The following is a 16,215-nucleotide window of genomic DNA, read 5'->3' as shown; positions in this document are numbered from 1 at the left end:
CCACCATCGTCAGCTAGCGCTCCCGCGCCTAAAGGTAGGCAGGATCAAAGTGGTAAGTCGTATGTGTCCAAGACTCAGCACAGTGTTGGCAGTAAGCTAAATTATCTTTTGTATACCCAGTGTGGTAGGATCCATTCAAGTGAGTATTGGGGTGAGAGAAAAGGTTGTTTTAGGTGTGGTGACATGGGTCACAAGTTTAGGGAGTGCCCACATGCCAAGCAAGGGCGACGTGATAATCGCCCTCAGACTCAGACTAACACTCAGACTCAGACTGCTAGTGCTCCAGTTCAGGTGACTCGCCCAGCCCCAGCTCAGGGCGCCTCTTCTAGCACAACTGGCGGTCAACGCCAGAATCAATTTTATGCTTTACCATCTCTCCAGGAGCAGGAGGACTCTCGTAATGTGGTTACTGGTATGCTCCGTATATTTCAGTTTGATGTTTATGCATTGTTGTACCTTGGGTCCAGTTTTTCATATGTTACACCTCTAGTTGCGGTGAATTTTGAAGTGAGTCCCAAAAATATTCTTAAGCCTATCTTAGTTTCTACCCTAGTGGGTGAGTCGATTGTTGCCCAGAAAGTGTATAGAAAGTGTCCTGTTACAGTCCTTCATAGAGTCATGTTTGCTGCCCTGATTGAGTTAGACATGGTGGACTTTGATGTCATTCTGGGTATGGACTGGCTTCATTCTTGTTATGCCTCTATAAATTGTCGTACCCGAGTAGTCAAGTTCCAGTTTCCTGATGAATCTGTGTTTGAGTGATCTGGGAGTTCTGTATCTCCCAAGAGTTATTTTATCTCATATCTCAGAGCTAGAAAGCTTATTTCCAAGGGGTGCATTTATCATCTGGTTAGAGTCAAGGACACTAAGTCTGAGGCTCTAACTCTCCAATCAGTTAGCAATGCCAATTAGTTTCCTGATGTCTTTTCAGAAGATCTCCCAGGGGTAACTCCCAATAGAGAGATAGAATTTGGGATTGATCTTCTTCCCGATACCTCGCCCATTTCCATTCCTCCTTACCGTATGACACCTGCAGAACTTAAGGAGTTAAAGGAGCAACTCAAAGATCTATTAGATAAGGGTTTCATAAGGCCCAGTGTTTCTCCTTGGGGTGCTCCTATTTTATTTGTGATAAAGAAAGATGGTCCCTTGCGTATGTGCATTGACTATCGCCAGCTAAATAAAGTCACTATTAAAAATAAGTATCCCCTCTCGAGAATCGATGATTTATTTGACTAGTTGCAAGGTGCAAGTTATTTTTCCAAGATAGACCTTAGATCCGGCTATCACCAACTCAAAGTAAGGGAGTATGACATCCCAAAAATAGCCTTCCAAACTCGCTATGGTCATTTTGAGTTTCTTGTTATGTCCTTCGGGCTCACCAATGCCCCAGCAGCTTTCATGGACCTCATGAATCGAGTGTTCAGACTATATCTTGATATGTTTGTCATAGTGTTTATAGATGATATTTTGGTATACTCCCATAGTGAGAATAAACATGCAGATCATCTCCGAATCGTCTTGCAAACCCTTAAAAACCATTATATGTTTGCCAAATTCAACAAGTATGAGTTTTGGTTAAGGTCAGTTGTTTTTCTTGGTCATATCATTTCTTTCAAAGGCATTAGGGTTGATCCCCAAAAGACTAAAGCTATTAGAAACTGGCCTAGACCTATCTCCCAGTCTGACATTCGAAGTTTCTTGGGTCTAGCCGGCTATTACCGTCATTTTGTTGAAGGTTTCTCCTCTATAGCATCTCCTATGACCAGGTTGACCCAAAAGAAAGTGATGTTCTTGTGGTCAGATTCTTGTGAGAAGAGTTTTCAGGAGTTGAAGACTTGTCACCTCAACCCCTGTTTTGACTTTGCCTGATGGTGTTGATAGTTTTGTGGTGTATTGTGATGCTTCTAGAGTTGTTTTGGGTTGTGTATTGATGCATAAGGGTAAGGTGATATCTTATGCTTCTAGGCAGTTAAAACCTCATGAGAAGAATTACCCCACCCATGATCTCGAGCTAGTTATTGTTGTGTTTGCTCTGAAAATCTGGAGACACTACTTGTATGGTGTTCATGTTGATGTATTTATTGATCATAAGAGTCTGTAGTATGTATTTTACCTAGAGGGAGTTGAATCTTAGGCAGAGAAGGTGGTTAGAGCTATTAAAAAACTACGATATAAGTGTGTTGTACCATCCGAGAAAGGCCAAAGTAGTGGTGGATGCCCTTAGAAGGGTGTCTATGGGTAGTGTTTCGCATGTTGAAAAGAGTAAGAAAGAGTTGGCTCATGATGTGCACCATTTGGCCAAGCTGGGGGTTGATTGTTTGACTCGACTAAAGGTAGTATTGGGGGTTCAGAGTAGTTCCGATGGTTTTGAAAGTGAAGGAGAAGCAAGATTTAGATGCTAGTTTGGTCAGACTGAAGGAGTCAGTCAAGGACCAAAAGATGGAGGTTTCCTCCCAAGAGGGAGATGATGTGTTTAGATTGTAGGGTAGATTATGTATTTTGAATGTTGATGATCTGAGATAGAGAATGATGGTTGAAGCGCACGGAGCGCGATTTCTATTCATCCTGGTGCCACCAAGATGTACTCCAACTTGTGGGAAATCTATTGGTGGAGCGGTATGAAGAAAGATATAACAGCATTTATGGCTAAGTGTGCGACATGCCAATAGGTTAAGGTAAAACACCAAAGACCTGGCGGTAAGATATAGAAGTTTAGTAATCTCGCTTGGAAGTGGGAAGAGATAAATATGGATTTTATGACTGGTTTACCTCCTTCCCGACGCCACCATGATTCTATTTGGGTCGTTGTTGATAGATTGACTAAGTCTGTGCACTTTTTGCCTGTGCATACTTCTTATACTTCTAAGGATTACGCTAGATTGTACATCCGACAGTTTGTCAGATTGCATGGAGTTCCCTTGCCTATCATTTCGGATAGGGGTACTCAGTTCACTTCGCATTTCTAGAAATTTTTCAGAAAGGTCTTGGTACCCAAGTTCTTTTGAGTTTTATTTTTCATCCGCAGACAGATGGTCAGGCTGAGAGGATCATCCAAACTTTAGAGGATATGTTGAGAGTGTGTTCTCTTGACTTTAAAGGGAGTTGGGATGAGCATTTACCGTTGATAGAGTTTGCTTACAATAACAGTTATCACTTTAGCATTAGCATGGCTCCATTTGAAACTTTGTATGGGAGGAAATGTAGATCACCCATAGGTTGTTTTGAGGTGGGTGAAGCTGCTGTGAGTGGTCCTGATGCGGTGTTTGAGGCTATGAAAAAAGTCAAGTTGATTAGAGATAGGTTGAAAAAAGCTCAGAGTCATCAGAAGTCGTACGCGGATGTAAGGAGAAGAGACCTTGAGTTCGAGGTTGGTGACTTAGTGTATTTGAAGATTTCGCCCATGAAAGGGGTGAAGAGATTCGGGAAGAATGGGAAGCTCAGTCCCTGTTATGTTGGCCCCTACAAAGTCTTAGCCGTGTTGGTAAGGTAGCTTATGAGGTTGAGTTGCCTTCAGAGTTGTCTGCTGTTCATCCGGTGTTCCATGTTTCCATGCTTAGAAAGCATATTAGCGATTCTGTGGTAGTGGATTCTTCTATGAGCATTGAGGTCCAAAGTAGTCTTTCCTTTGATGAGACCCCTGTTGAGATCCTTGATTTGCAAGTCCGAAGACTAAGGAACAAAGAAGTCCCTTGGTCAAGGTGTTGTGGCGAAACCAATCTGTTGAGGGTGCAACTTACGAAACCAAGGCAGATATGCGATCCTGGTACCCGTACTTGTTTTCCACAAGCTCCGATCAATCCGAAGGTACCATTCTTCTCTAAATAATCCCTTTTATAACCAAAGTTGCAGTAGTTCAGCTGTCATTTTATACTATTCAGCTGTTATATCATGAGTTATGCACTCTTTGTTGTATCCGAAAAGGTAGAACGAGGTAGAGACAAGTGTAGCAAGTTACCTCAACTGTTTGCTCTTCGTTTCCTTTGTATTTTTATGCATTTAGCGACATTCGAGGATGAATATTCACAAGGGGGAGATAATGTAATACCCCGTAAAGTTTCATCCTCGTTTAAGCCTCCGAAATGAGCCATGTTAAGTTTAACACTTAGAATTTTCTCTAAGATGATTCAACACTTAGTTTTATTTTGGAACCTTAATTTTCATTGAATTGTTTCGTGACCTTGCCGACATTCGTTTCTTGAGATTTTTATTGCGTTGCGATGGGGCAAGGTCGTAGTACATCTCGAGTAAGTTTCGAAATTTTTAGATGATCTTAAGGCTGTGTTTGGGGTGCAATTCCAGTAGCTAAAGGTGCTAGGCCCGCACCGCCTAGCTCTTTCCCTCTCTCTAAGCAGGGCGCCGCCCTGGTCTTGCCCCTTCTCTAGGCAGGGCACCGCCTTGCCTAGCGCGCCCAGCCAAAATTCAGTAACTTCATCCGTTTCATTAATGGCCATTTGGTAGATTTCAATGCCCCCATCCTCTTTAACATGGGATTACATCCTAATAACACCAAAACAAGCATATTTTCATCAAAAAGCTCCAAGAAACTCTCTTAGGGTTTCAACATAAGAATACAAATAGATCAAAAACTAACCGTAACTTTTTAAATATTTTTGGATATTCGGAATCCTTGTTCCAAGGGCTTCAAGAAACACATAACAATTTCATGAATAGAGTGTCGGAGTGGAGAGTTCATTCTAAAGCTTCAAACTTAAGGTATGTGGGGTTTTTCAACAAGAACACCCTTTCATTCTTGTGCCCTGAGTTAATTTTCTTTACAAAGATATATAATTTGATATGTTTTACTACGAATTTGAATATATGAATTTATGAGTTACGATGTTTTCATGAGAATGTTGATATGGTTGCATATAAAGCTGAATTTTCAGATTTTAAGTCATTATTGTATGCTTATGACATAAAGTTTGAAACTTTGAAAGGTTATATGGTGATATTGATACATGGGTTTTTGGAACTCTATTTGAGATTATCATTTTTGTGAAGTTACGTGTTATAAACACCTTGATATTTTAATGATTGAATAATGAAGAAAATTTGACATTTTTGGTCATGAAGGAATTGATTTTTGAAACCTAGTGATAAAAGAAATCCACACATTTGATTGATTTATGATTATAGGGGTAGCATGTTGGCTCCCGATGAAAATTGTTGAATTGTTTATTGTGGATTTTCTTTAATGTGAGCCTGAGGCTAATTTAAATTTCTGAGCTAAGTCAGGGAGTAGTCTTTAGCACCGAGCGGAAGGTATAGCGATTTTGGTACTTCCCTAGAACTACGTGCCCCTGTAGGATGTGAGCCTGAGGCTATTATAGTGATCACTAGTGAATGAAAGATTTAGGTCCTACTCCGATGGCAAGGATAGGATAGCTCTCCCCAACGTGGGTTAGACGTTGGACTCCATGTGGCTCACATGGTTTATGTCGGTTATGAGAGACTCCCAATGTGTGTGTGTAATCTCTTATCTAAGATGAATATATATTTGTTTAAAGAACTGATTTTGAGAAAGTTGTGATTTTCAAAAGATTGAAAGAACATATATTAAAGAGAATTTTTATGAGATTTGAGTGCTTTGATGATTTGAAATCGAGAAGAAAGTGAACTGAGATTTACTATGATGACTCACATGTTTTCCCTGATATATCTTACCCTCTTATGATTATGATGATTTTATTCGAGCTATGTGAGTCACTTGTTATAGCATGCATGTTTTCTATGAATACCTATGATATTTGACTTCTAAAACTTGCATACACCCCCATATACTCAGTCCATATACCATAGTACTGACCCATGTATTCGTACGTGGGCTACATTTTTCTATAATGTAGGTTCAGGTGCTCAGTTCCAGACTTGATGGTGATTTTCGAGCACATTGATCTACATCTCTTATAGTGGTGAGTCCTCATAATCCGAGGACGTGTTATTTCAGACATTCAGTTCATCTTGATTTTGTTATTTTGCTCTTGAGTTCCAGTCAGTTGGGGTCTGTCTCAATGGCTCTCTGGTTATTGATTAGTAGAGGCTTGTCAGACAGGGTTTTGATAGACTAGTGAGATGGAGTGGATAGACGTTTCGTATTTTGTTAATTCTCGCATTTATCCATATTATTGTGAGACATGGTTGATGATGATATTATGCAGATGTTTTGGTTATAATGATTTTGAAATGAGTGTTGAATGATAGGAAATGGCTTAGCTTGGGGCTACTTGTAGCCTTAAGCACCGTGTGATGCTTTGAGACCCGTTTTCAGGGCGTTACACTAATGCACATTGAAGAAGGTTGATTTAATTATAACATGTTTTTATTTCTTACATATTTACATTGAAGGACACCTTTATCTTGCTTAACTTTGATCACTAGGACAAAACTTTCATTTAGTAAGACATTTGTACTATAATACTTTTTAAAAATAATCTTTCACTTACAAATTCTTAATTTTCTTGAGAATTTATGTGAAAAATCTCACAAGCTTTTGTCATTCTAATGCACACCCCCTACCCCCCACCCCATCCCCACAAACCATATTTTTTGATCTACTTTTTTATAATTTATTTATTAAAAATTAATTGAGATCCATTTTCATTAAATTGAATAAATGTATCAATTCTTTTCCTTTTTAGCAACTTGATTCATAGTTTTAGTTGAATGCATTTGAAATCTAATTAATGATTAATAAAATAATATATATATCTATACAGTAAAAGTATTGACAAACAACTTTTAAATTTAAAAAGCAATAGAAAAATAGAATAATATAACCTGTTTCTAGAAGTTGCTAAACAAAATTTATTATTCAAGCTTTCTTGCTATTATGCTTGAAAACTTGATATTGTAACGATCCATTTCGTTGTTACTAAATTATTCATAATAAATTCATATTCCTCAATATTAACTTGGGTTCAAAATATTCAATACTTTATTTATTATGTCACCTTGAATTTTTTGGCGAAAATTCTAGCCTTCGAATGTGTCTAGAGAGACTCAAGTTCGATGAATTTAATTATTCGTGAGTGCTACTATCAATAATTTAGTTTGAAAGTTATTTAGGTATGAATTAAGGTCGTATAGTATCCCTAACACAAAGTTAAGTGTAAAACTTTATTTTCGATAGAGTTTTGTTATGAGTTTTATTAGGGTCAACTTAAATCGATCATATCTCTTAAAATATAAGGAGTTACCAAACCCAACACCCATAAAATTAAAGATCTTTGAGTCCTCTTTTCAACGCAACAAACCGTTCGTCAATCTGAATCCGGAGTAAAAAGTTGTGACTGTTTTATTGAGCACTGTTTGGGCTGAAACGGAATTTCACTGTAGTGAAAATTGTAATAATATTTAAATCAAGTTCAACCATTTTTGAGGTCTAAAAACCCCAAAATTCATTCCTCAATCCTAATAGGTGATTCCCCAAAGCTTAAGGTGAAATTCCTTCGTTGAGGTAAGTTTTTTTTCGTTATTTTCTTCATCTTTTAATCCTTTAACATCTTACAATCCTTAGAAAGACCTTTAATGGCGGAATTTTTTTGGAAAAAACTCACGGTTGATTTTAATATGACCTAGAGCTGATCCTAAATTATAAATTAAAGATTTCTAACATGAATTTTATAAATTAGATTATGAATTTTGATGGTTAGGAACCTTGAATTTCGTAAAGATGAGACCTTTAGCATAAAAACTTCATAAATGGAGATGGGTTAAGTTTGAAAGAGCTAATTAATATCTAACTGATATTGGGGAATAATACTGACCTTGAACTAAGGATAGAAGTAGTGATTTTGAATTTTCAAGATATTTATTTGAAGAGTAATTATTTAATTACTCTTATTATTGCTTGATTTTTAGATGGTTGATTATTCCAAAGGCATGAAGGAAAAGAAATAACATTCTTATTGCGCCTTACTTCATTCAAAAGCTTGGCGTCCAGGTAACTTAGGTTTAATAAGTAGAAGACTGTGTTATTTTATATTTTCATAATTTAGAATTGATGGGAGAAAGCATGTCTAGGCCTGCGGGCATGGAGTTGAGGTGGATAAAGACACGAATACTTAACTTTAATCCCAAAAACTATATTATTGATTGATTATGTGATATTTATGATATTAAGTGTTATGTGGCCGAAAAGAGATTGTTGTAAATGTACTATATGAACATGATGTTTTTTTAGTTGTTCTAGTGATGAACTTTGTTGAGTTGTAATGGTATTAAGTTATATGTATTATGTAATAATATGATAAGGAGAATTATGCTAACATCGAATATTGATGAGCATAGTAATATCTAAGGGATAGATGACTTGAATTAGTCTGATGATTGTATTATGTGGAAAGAGGTAGAGGATAATGATACACGTGAATGTGCTAGTTATAGATGGTGATGTTAGAACCTAAGTTGCGATATTTATGAAGATAATGATATTTTTAATAATTAATGAGTAATTAAGGATTCAATAGTGACTTATATGTGTAAGAATTAAATTGTGATTTATTTTATGATATTCTTGTTTTGATATTGATAAAAATACTATATCTATTGAATGCCCATGAGAGGCTAAATTGGTGATAATGATGGTTTATTGAATTTTTCTTATGAGTGGCTTGCTTCATAATGATAACTCCTTAAAAGTAATACTATGAATACTTGTTGATTGGTTTTTGGACATACTTGAAATTGTTGATGTTTGAATTGTTGATGCGTGTATAGATGATTATTGAAAAATTATTTGATGAAATTGTCTTATGACTTTAAGTGTACTTGTAAACTTAGTACATTGTGTTGTATGTTGTGAGTTTGTGTAAAATTGATATTAATAATACTTGTATATGTTGGATCGGGTACCACGCCGATATGAATTTGTATATACTGGATTGGGTACCACGTTGGTACGAATTTGTATATACTGGATCGGGTACTACGCCGGTACGGATATGTATATGTTGGATCGGGTACCACGCCGGTACGGATATGTATATATTGGATCGAGTACCACGCTGGTATGGATATATATATATGTTGAATTGGGTACCACGCCGGTACGGATATGTATATATATTGGATCGGGTTCCACGCCGGTACGGAGATGTATATATTGAATCGGGTACCATGCCGGTATGGATATGTATATGTTAGATCGGGTACCACGCCGATACGGATATGTATATGTTGGATTGGGTACCACACCGGTACGGTGCATGAACATAGATTGTTCCCTGCAGGTCATGACTATTTGGGCAAAAATAAGTTCCATAGCATGTGTGTTTTGTGTTGTGTGTTTTGTGTTGAGTCTGTGGATATTTACAGTATGATTGATACTCTTGATGGTTATGTGTCTTGTTTGTAAGCACTCTTTGATTTGTTATTGTTATATTGTTGATTCATTGGGTATTTGATTGTGTGATATGTATTTGAAAAAGTGAAACTGCGTACTTACTTATATGTTGGTTGACTTACTTCATTTATACGTGTTTAAATCGTAGCTTACTAGAATGGCTAGTTATTATTCTTTAATATTGTAAAAGAGCATTTGGTAGTTAGCCCGAGAGTTTAGTATGGGTTGTTTATGATTGTGAGTTTTTTCCTGTGAATATGAGTAATGAAAAAGATAAGATGAATAAAGAGGAATAGTGATGTATTTGCGTTGGATTGTGGTTGATTGTGTGAATTAATGAGGTTAGAGTATGTTGGTAGTGAATATAATATGGATGGATTTGGAAGATTAGTTGGATGATGTAAGCTATATTGGTAAAGTAATAATGTTATTACAACCTTAGTTGAATTATATTTCATTCAAGATGTCATGATTTACTTTCCTTAATTCTATTTTATGATTATATAGGCTAACACAGTCGATCGATGATGCCTACCAGTACATGTGGTTGTACTGACCCTACTCTTCTACATTCTTTCTTGAAGTGTAAACTGAATGCAGGTTAGTTGTAGTTACTAGATGGATGATGATTTCAACACTAACTTCTGCTTGTTAGAGTCTTTGTATTATTTATTTTATTGTCAATCTATGTTGTAGTAGATAATTCTTGTATATGTCTAGTCAAGTCTCGGGACAGTGAAGGACATTTGTAAGAAGTTTTTCAAAAAGTTATTTATTAGTATTTAATTTACTTTATTATATTTAATCCAATATTTCTTTAAAAATCGAAGTTTTCCGCATATTTTTAGTTGGGTAATAAGGGTTCTTCTAGCTACTTAAATAGCATAGGCGCCCGCACGGTTCGTTAATCTAGATCGTGACAGACAAAGAATGTGAATTTTAATTTGTTTAATGCCCTTTGGACCTTGTTTTTGAGAGGATAGGCTTCTAGGTATTTAACATAATAATTCTGTAGATCGAATATGATAATGAGAGCAAAAGAATAAAGTTTAGAAAAGAAATTCCTTGAACTTTAGGCTTCAATAAATTATATGATAAACCTTTTACAAAAACGGGGGATAGTCTTCGACCCACAAAGTGTAAAGGTGTGTTTTACATGAGGAAAAATGTTTTTCTAAAATATACTTTTTCTAAAAATAAATAATTTTTAATTATTTTTTTGGTAAGTCTCCGGTCTCACAATGTTTAAATATGCAGTTGAAAGTCTGGATCAACTTAATTGCATATCATCCCTAAATGATGAACAGTTAAGAAATATTTAATGATTTCAAACTAAAGTACAAATTGTTGAAGGCCAAGTCAAAATTTTATGGATCTTATTACTGAATTAAACTAATTTTTATCCTTTATAAAAATCAAGAACTCCCCACCTTTGCAATTCTCATTTTCTCAACATAGCTCACACATTGATCACCATATTTTTCTTGCTCCTTATCACTCCACTTGACCTTTCAATGGCAAAACATTGCGCATTTTTTAAAATTATACAGTACACATTATCAACAAACTTCGTTCTCATTCTCCAAATTTGAAAATTCATTGTGCGTCAAAGGATGATGATCTTGGATATCATAATCTTTCTGTAAATCAAGACTTTAATTGGTTGTTTTGCGAGTCAATTTTCTCAAGAACTTTGTTCTTTTGTCACCTTTGGTGGGGTTCAAAAGAAAAAGGTTTTGATGTGTTTAACGACGCGCATACATGCCTAAAAGGTTCAGAAAATACAAATATTCTAACTGTTTGTAAATGGGAGGTGAGATCAGATGGCTTTATTTGGAAGAGTATAATAGCAAAAATGACACATATTATATGTATCACTATTTGGAGCGGTCTTAGGAATTAGCTGTTTATGTTATTTTGTTTAAGTAAAATGAGAAGTAAAAAAGTAAAACTGAATCTTACAATGGATTTTTTATTATCTATTTATCCTAATTTTATCATTCTTTACTTTATCATTAAGAATATTAGAATATAATAATGTAACTGGCACATATTATATGTATGTTTATGTATTTGGTTAAGTAAAATGAGAAGTAAAAAATTTAAAAGTGATATTTAGAGTGGGTTTCTTTATTTCTTATTTATCTTGATTTTGTTTTTCTTTACTTTCTCTTATCTTGATTTTGTTTTTCTTTACTTTCTCCTATCTTTGAAAACGTTAGAATATCAGCAATATATTCAACAAAAGTTGCAGATAAAACTTCATTTCCTTAGACTTTGATGTACAAATGTGGCTTCTCTAAAGAGTGCATGATTCTCTTTAATTAATTGTGGATCCTCAGTTCCTACTATTTCCATAAATTAGCTAATTTGAGTCACATCGAGTAATTCCGTGCCAACTTTGTTCATCAAACTCGAAGTAAATAAAAGGTCTTCCACATTGGGATAGCTTGTAAGCATTCTTAGTAGGGAAGTATTTGACATATCCCTCAAGATGTTGAGACATGTTGAAACAAAAGACTTGAGGTAGTAGTTCTTCGGATAAAAAAAAAAATGATGAATAACTTCTGGCCAGCAGTCAATATGAATAACAATTTCTATGATTGTTATTCTATTTAAAATAATTCCATAACGTAGTAGCTCTTCGGATGAAAAAAAAATGATGAATAACTTCTGGCCAGCAGTGAATATGACTAACAATTTCTATGATTGTTATTCTATATAAAATAATTCCATAACCCCTAATTCACCTGATAAAATTCTTAATTATTCAATTCCCATAATGACTCTCTCCTTGATCAAAATTGTAACAATCCTCCCGATCATTTTTTTGAAATTTTCTCATATTTTCTATTTTTAGCTCTCCCGGTAGTTATGTACGTGAATTATGACTAACGAGATGAGTAGTAGTAGTTCTTGATAAATTTATTGATAAGTCATTAATTGGATTATCAAGTTTAATAAATTTAAACTTACAGTCAATCTTTGGTCAAGACAATCTCTATTAGGTATGCTAGCATTTTCAATATGTCCGGAACGTACTTTTTTGTTAAGTACATATTTGATTTATTTCTATGGGGCTCCAAATAAATTTGAGGATATATTTAAAAGTTTTAAATAAGTTTAAATAAATAAATTTGAGTATTTTAAATAAATAAGTTTAATTAGTAATTTAATGGATCAAAATCATAAATCCTTTTACTATTCCAAATCAGGTAACTTTCAGTTAATAGGGTTTACCCCTTTTGGACGATAACTAAAGATTGAAAGAAAGAGGGAGAAAAATTTTAAGAGGGAGCAAAGTTGTTGCGGCATTTGTCACAGAAACTTTGTATCAATCATTTAATGGAAAAGGGTCTAAAATGCCCTTTAACTATTTAATATGGTACAAAAAATGTCCTTAATGCCCATCTATTGGGTCAGTTTTTTCTTTCCATTTAACAGCTATCTATTGGCCCCACCTCATTTATGACATGACATATTTCATTTGAACAAGTAATATTGAATTAAACTAATTAATTTTATCCTCAAAATCTAACCCGCCTAGCCAAATAACCCGACCCAACTAACACCCGCTCCAATTCCTTTTAACAAAAAAAAATCCCCATTCATCGATCCTAAATCTCACTGCATTCAGCTCCATCATCCTTCTGATACTCTCATGGAAATCAATGACGCCAGTCACGCCCAAGACATATGCAAGGGAATATCTACTACACGCATAAAGACCCTAAGGAATGCATGCTAACACGATTAAAACTTAATTCTAGTTAATTAGTTCTACAAGTCATCAAGGAAATGGTGCTGCTTAAACAATATGGTCTCAAGATGTAAGGGGATTGCGTGCAATTTAATTGAATTTAACAAATGTGAGAACTTGGAAGGGCTATTTGACTGTGGTCACTATAAGTAGCATTGCTTCAAAAACATCACAATTGGACTTGTGAAAAGACAGTACTATAAACATGTTATTTTAACCAAATGAATATATTCTACGTGTTTTAATGGATTTTCAAGTTCAGAAAATTGAATTATATTTTGAACCAGCAATTGCTCAAAATATTCATTGGATATGCTTTATTACTCAGTCCTTTCTCATTCTATACTACCTGAACCTTCCATTTTTATTTCGGTGGAGTTGTCTCCTATCTATCTCCAACAACCATACGCACCTTTTGCACTTATATCTACTTCTCAGGTTATGCACAGATGCATGGAACCCTGTTGAGAGATGTGGAGATTTACGGCTGGAAGTCTATTTCGCATAAAGTGATTTTTTAGTTCATGCTGGGCAATAGACATGCCCTGCGAAAATGCATCTCTCACCATATTTCGGATAGTTGAAGCATCGCTAGATAGTCTTGCACCTATAGCACCACTATATTTGATAAACTTCAGCGTTAAGAAATTTGGCGAGTTTAGAAAACCCTTAAGAAATTTGGCGAGTTTAGAAAATCGTTAATACATTCACGAACTTTATGAAATTTACTTTGAGTTTGCAAGGTCATCGAACCAACTGATCTCTTGGTATACCAACTTAGTAAATGTCATGAAATGTATCCGTTGAATCAGTTTTGCACCAGCATCTCCAAGTGCATAATTTTGCAAAGGAGTAAAATTACACTAAAACAAAATGTTCTTACTTGAAAAGGAGAAAAATTACACTTGCAATATAAGTCCTCCAAGAATGTTACTCCAACAGTCTGCTTTTGATTGAGAAGATGGTGGAGTGGAGAAAAGAAATGAGATGAGTAGATTTAGGATCAATGAATGGGGATTCTTTTTTTTATTAAAAGAAATTGGAGCGGGTCTTAGTTGGGTCGGGTTATTTGGCTGGGGCGGGTTGGGATTTTAAGGATATAATTTATTAATTTAATTCAATATTAATTGTCCAATAGAAATATACCATGTCATAAATGAGGTGGGGTCAATAGGTAGTTGTTAAATGGAAGGGCAAATTGATCCAATAGATAGATAGAAAGAGTATTTTAAACCCAATAAGTAGATGAAAGGTATTGTTACATCATTTTAGATAGTTGAAGCTCATTTTAGATCTTTTTTGATCATTTAATAATGATTGAGCTTCTGATGGCTTAATGATTAGTCGGTGATATGCTAAACCAAGAAACAGTCTCGTTGATTGTCACAAAAGCCCATTTTGTTATTTATACAACTAAAGCCTTGTAAATATATTTAACACCTGGGAATTCACGTTTTAATTCCTTTATGGATTTGTATTGCATTACTCTTGTATTCATATTCTATTTATATTTGTAAGGTAGTAATTATGAAATTAAGGTAGTAATTATAGGGTATTTGATAATTGTGGAAAATAACATAGGGCGTGACGGTTTGGCACTGCAGATATATTACTGACAGTGAAGATAAGGAACAATTTAGTCATTGTCTTTTATTTTTTTTTTAACTAGTGGACAAAAATAATGACTAGGTAATAAGTCGTTAGATTAGTATTTTATGGAGACTAGTTATTTGAACAAATTTTTACCATTCGGGAGCTTTACGGAATGGAAAGACTCTTGTAAATTAACTTGTATTCGGATTTTTCGATTGAGGTAAATTATGGTTTAATTAAAGTTTTGGCTCGATTTAATTGTGTGTATACTCCTCAATTGGATACTTGTTGATTGGTATTCGGACATGCTTGAAATTGTTGATGTTTGGATTGTTGAAGTGTGTATAAATGATTATTGAAAAATGAAAATTTACTTGATGGAATTTCTTATGACTTTAAGCATACATGTAAACGTTGTATATCGGGTTGTATGCTATGAGGTAGTGTAAATTTGATATTGATATTACTTGTATATGTTGGATTGGGTACCACGCCAGTACGGATATCTATATTGATATTACTTGTTTATGTTGGATCGGGTATCATGTCGGTACGAATATCTATATTGATATTACTTGTTTATGGTGGATCAGGTACCACGCCGGTACGGATATATATATGTTGAATCGGGTACCACGCTGGTACGGATATGTATATGTTGGATCGAGTACCACGTCGGTACGGATATGTATATGTTGGATCAGGTACCACACTGGTACGAATATGTATATTTTGGATCGGGTACCATACCGATACGATACATGAACATAGATTGTTCCATGCAGGTCATGACTATTTGGGCGAAAATAAGTTTCATAGCATGTGTGTACATATTTGTATTGATTTTGTAGATGTTTACAGTATGGTTGATACTCTTGATGGTTATATGGCTTGTTTGTGAGCACTGTTTGACTTCTTGTTGTTGTATTATTGATTTATTGAATATTTGTTGTGTGGAGATTTCTATCTACTTGTTATTTGATTTATGTTGTGTACATGCTACCATGTGTCTCACCTCTAAAGTTTGATAGTAGATCTTGAGCCAATGGTGAGCACTCCGTCTCCGTCTCCATCTCCATCTTTCGAACAATGAAACAATATTCTTTATTTACTTTATTTTTGGATATCTCTTTTAATTTGGACATCATCATATTTAGAAGTTCCTATACGATGACTTTCGGGTCTTGGGGATTTCAATAAGTAGTTTGTTGGATTTCCTCATTAATAACGATTAGCTTTAGATTATTGTTATTATGTTGATTTTATAATAATATCATCTTAATATTGACTAAGTAATTGGATAATGATTTGATTTAGATGGTTCTCCCACAAGAAGATTACTGTGGATACGGTGCCACTCATATCCTTTTGGATCGTGTCAAAAATCTTCTTAAAATTATTATTATTGATAACTACACTTAACCTTTAATTTCAACAACAAAATCATGTTTCATTACTCGAAGTATGAGTACATGTTATCAACAAACTTCCTTCCAATTCCTCAAATCTTAAAATT

The sequence above is a fragment of the Capsicum annuum genome, chromosome 3, assembly GCF_002878395.1.
Source record: "Capsicum annuum cultivar UCD-10X-F1 chromosome 3, UCD10Xv1.1, whole genome shotgun sequence".
Taxonomy (NCBI): Eukaryota; Viridiplantae; Streptophyta; class Magnoliopsida; order Solanales; family Solanaceae; genus Capsicum; species Capsicum annuum.
The sequence above is the reverse complement of the archived record's forward strand: the minus strand, read 5'-3'. Positions refer to the sequence as shown.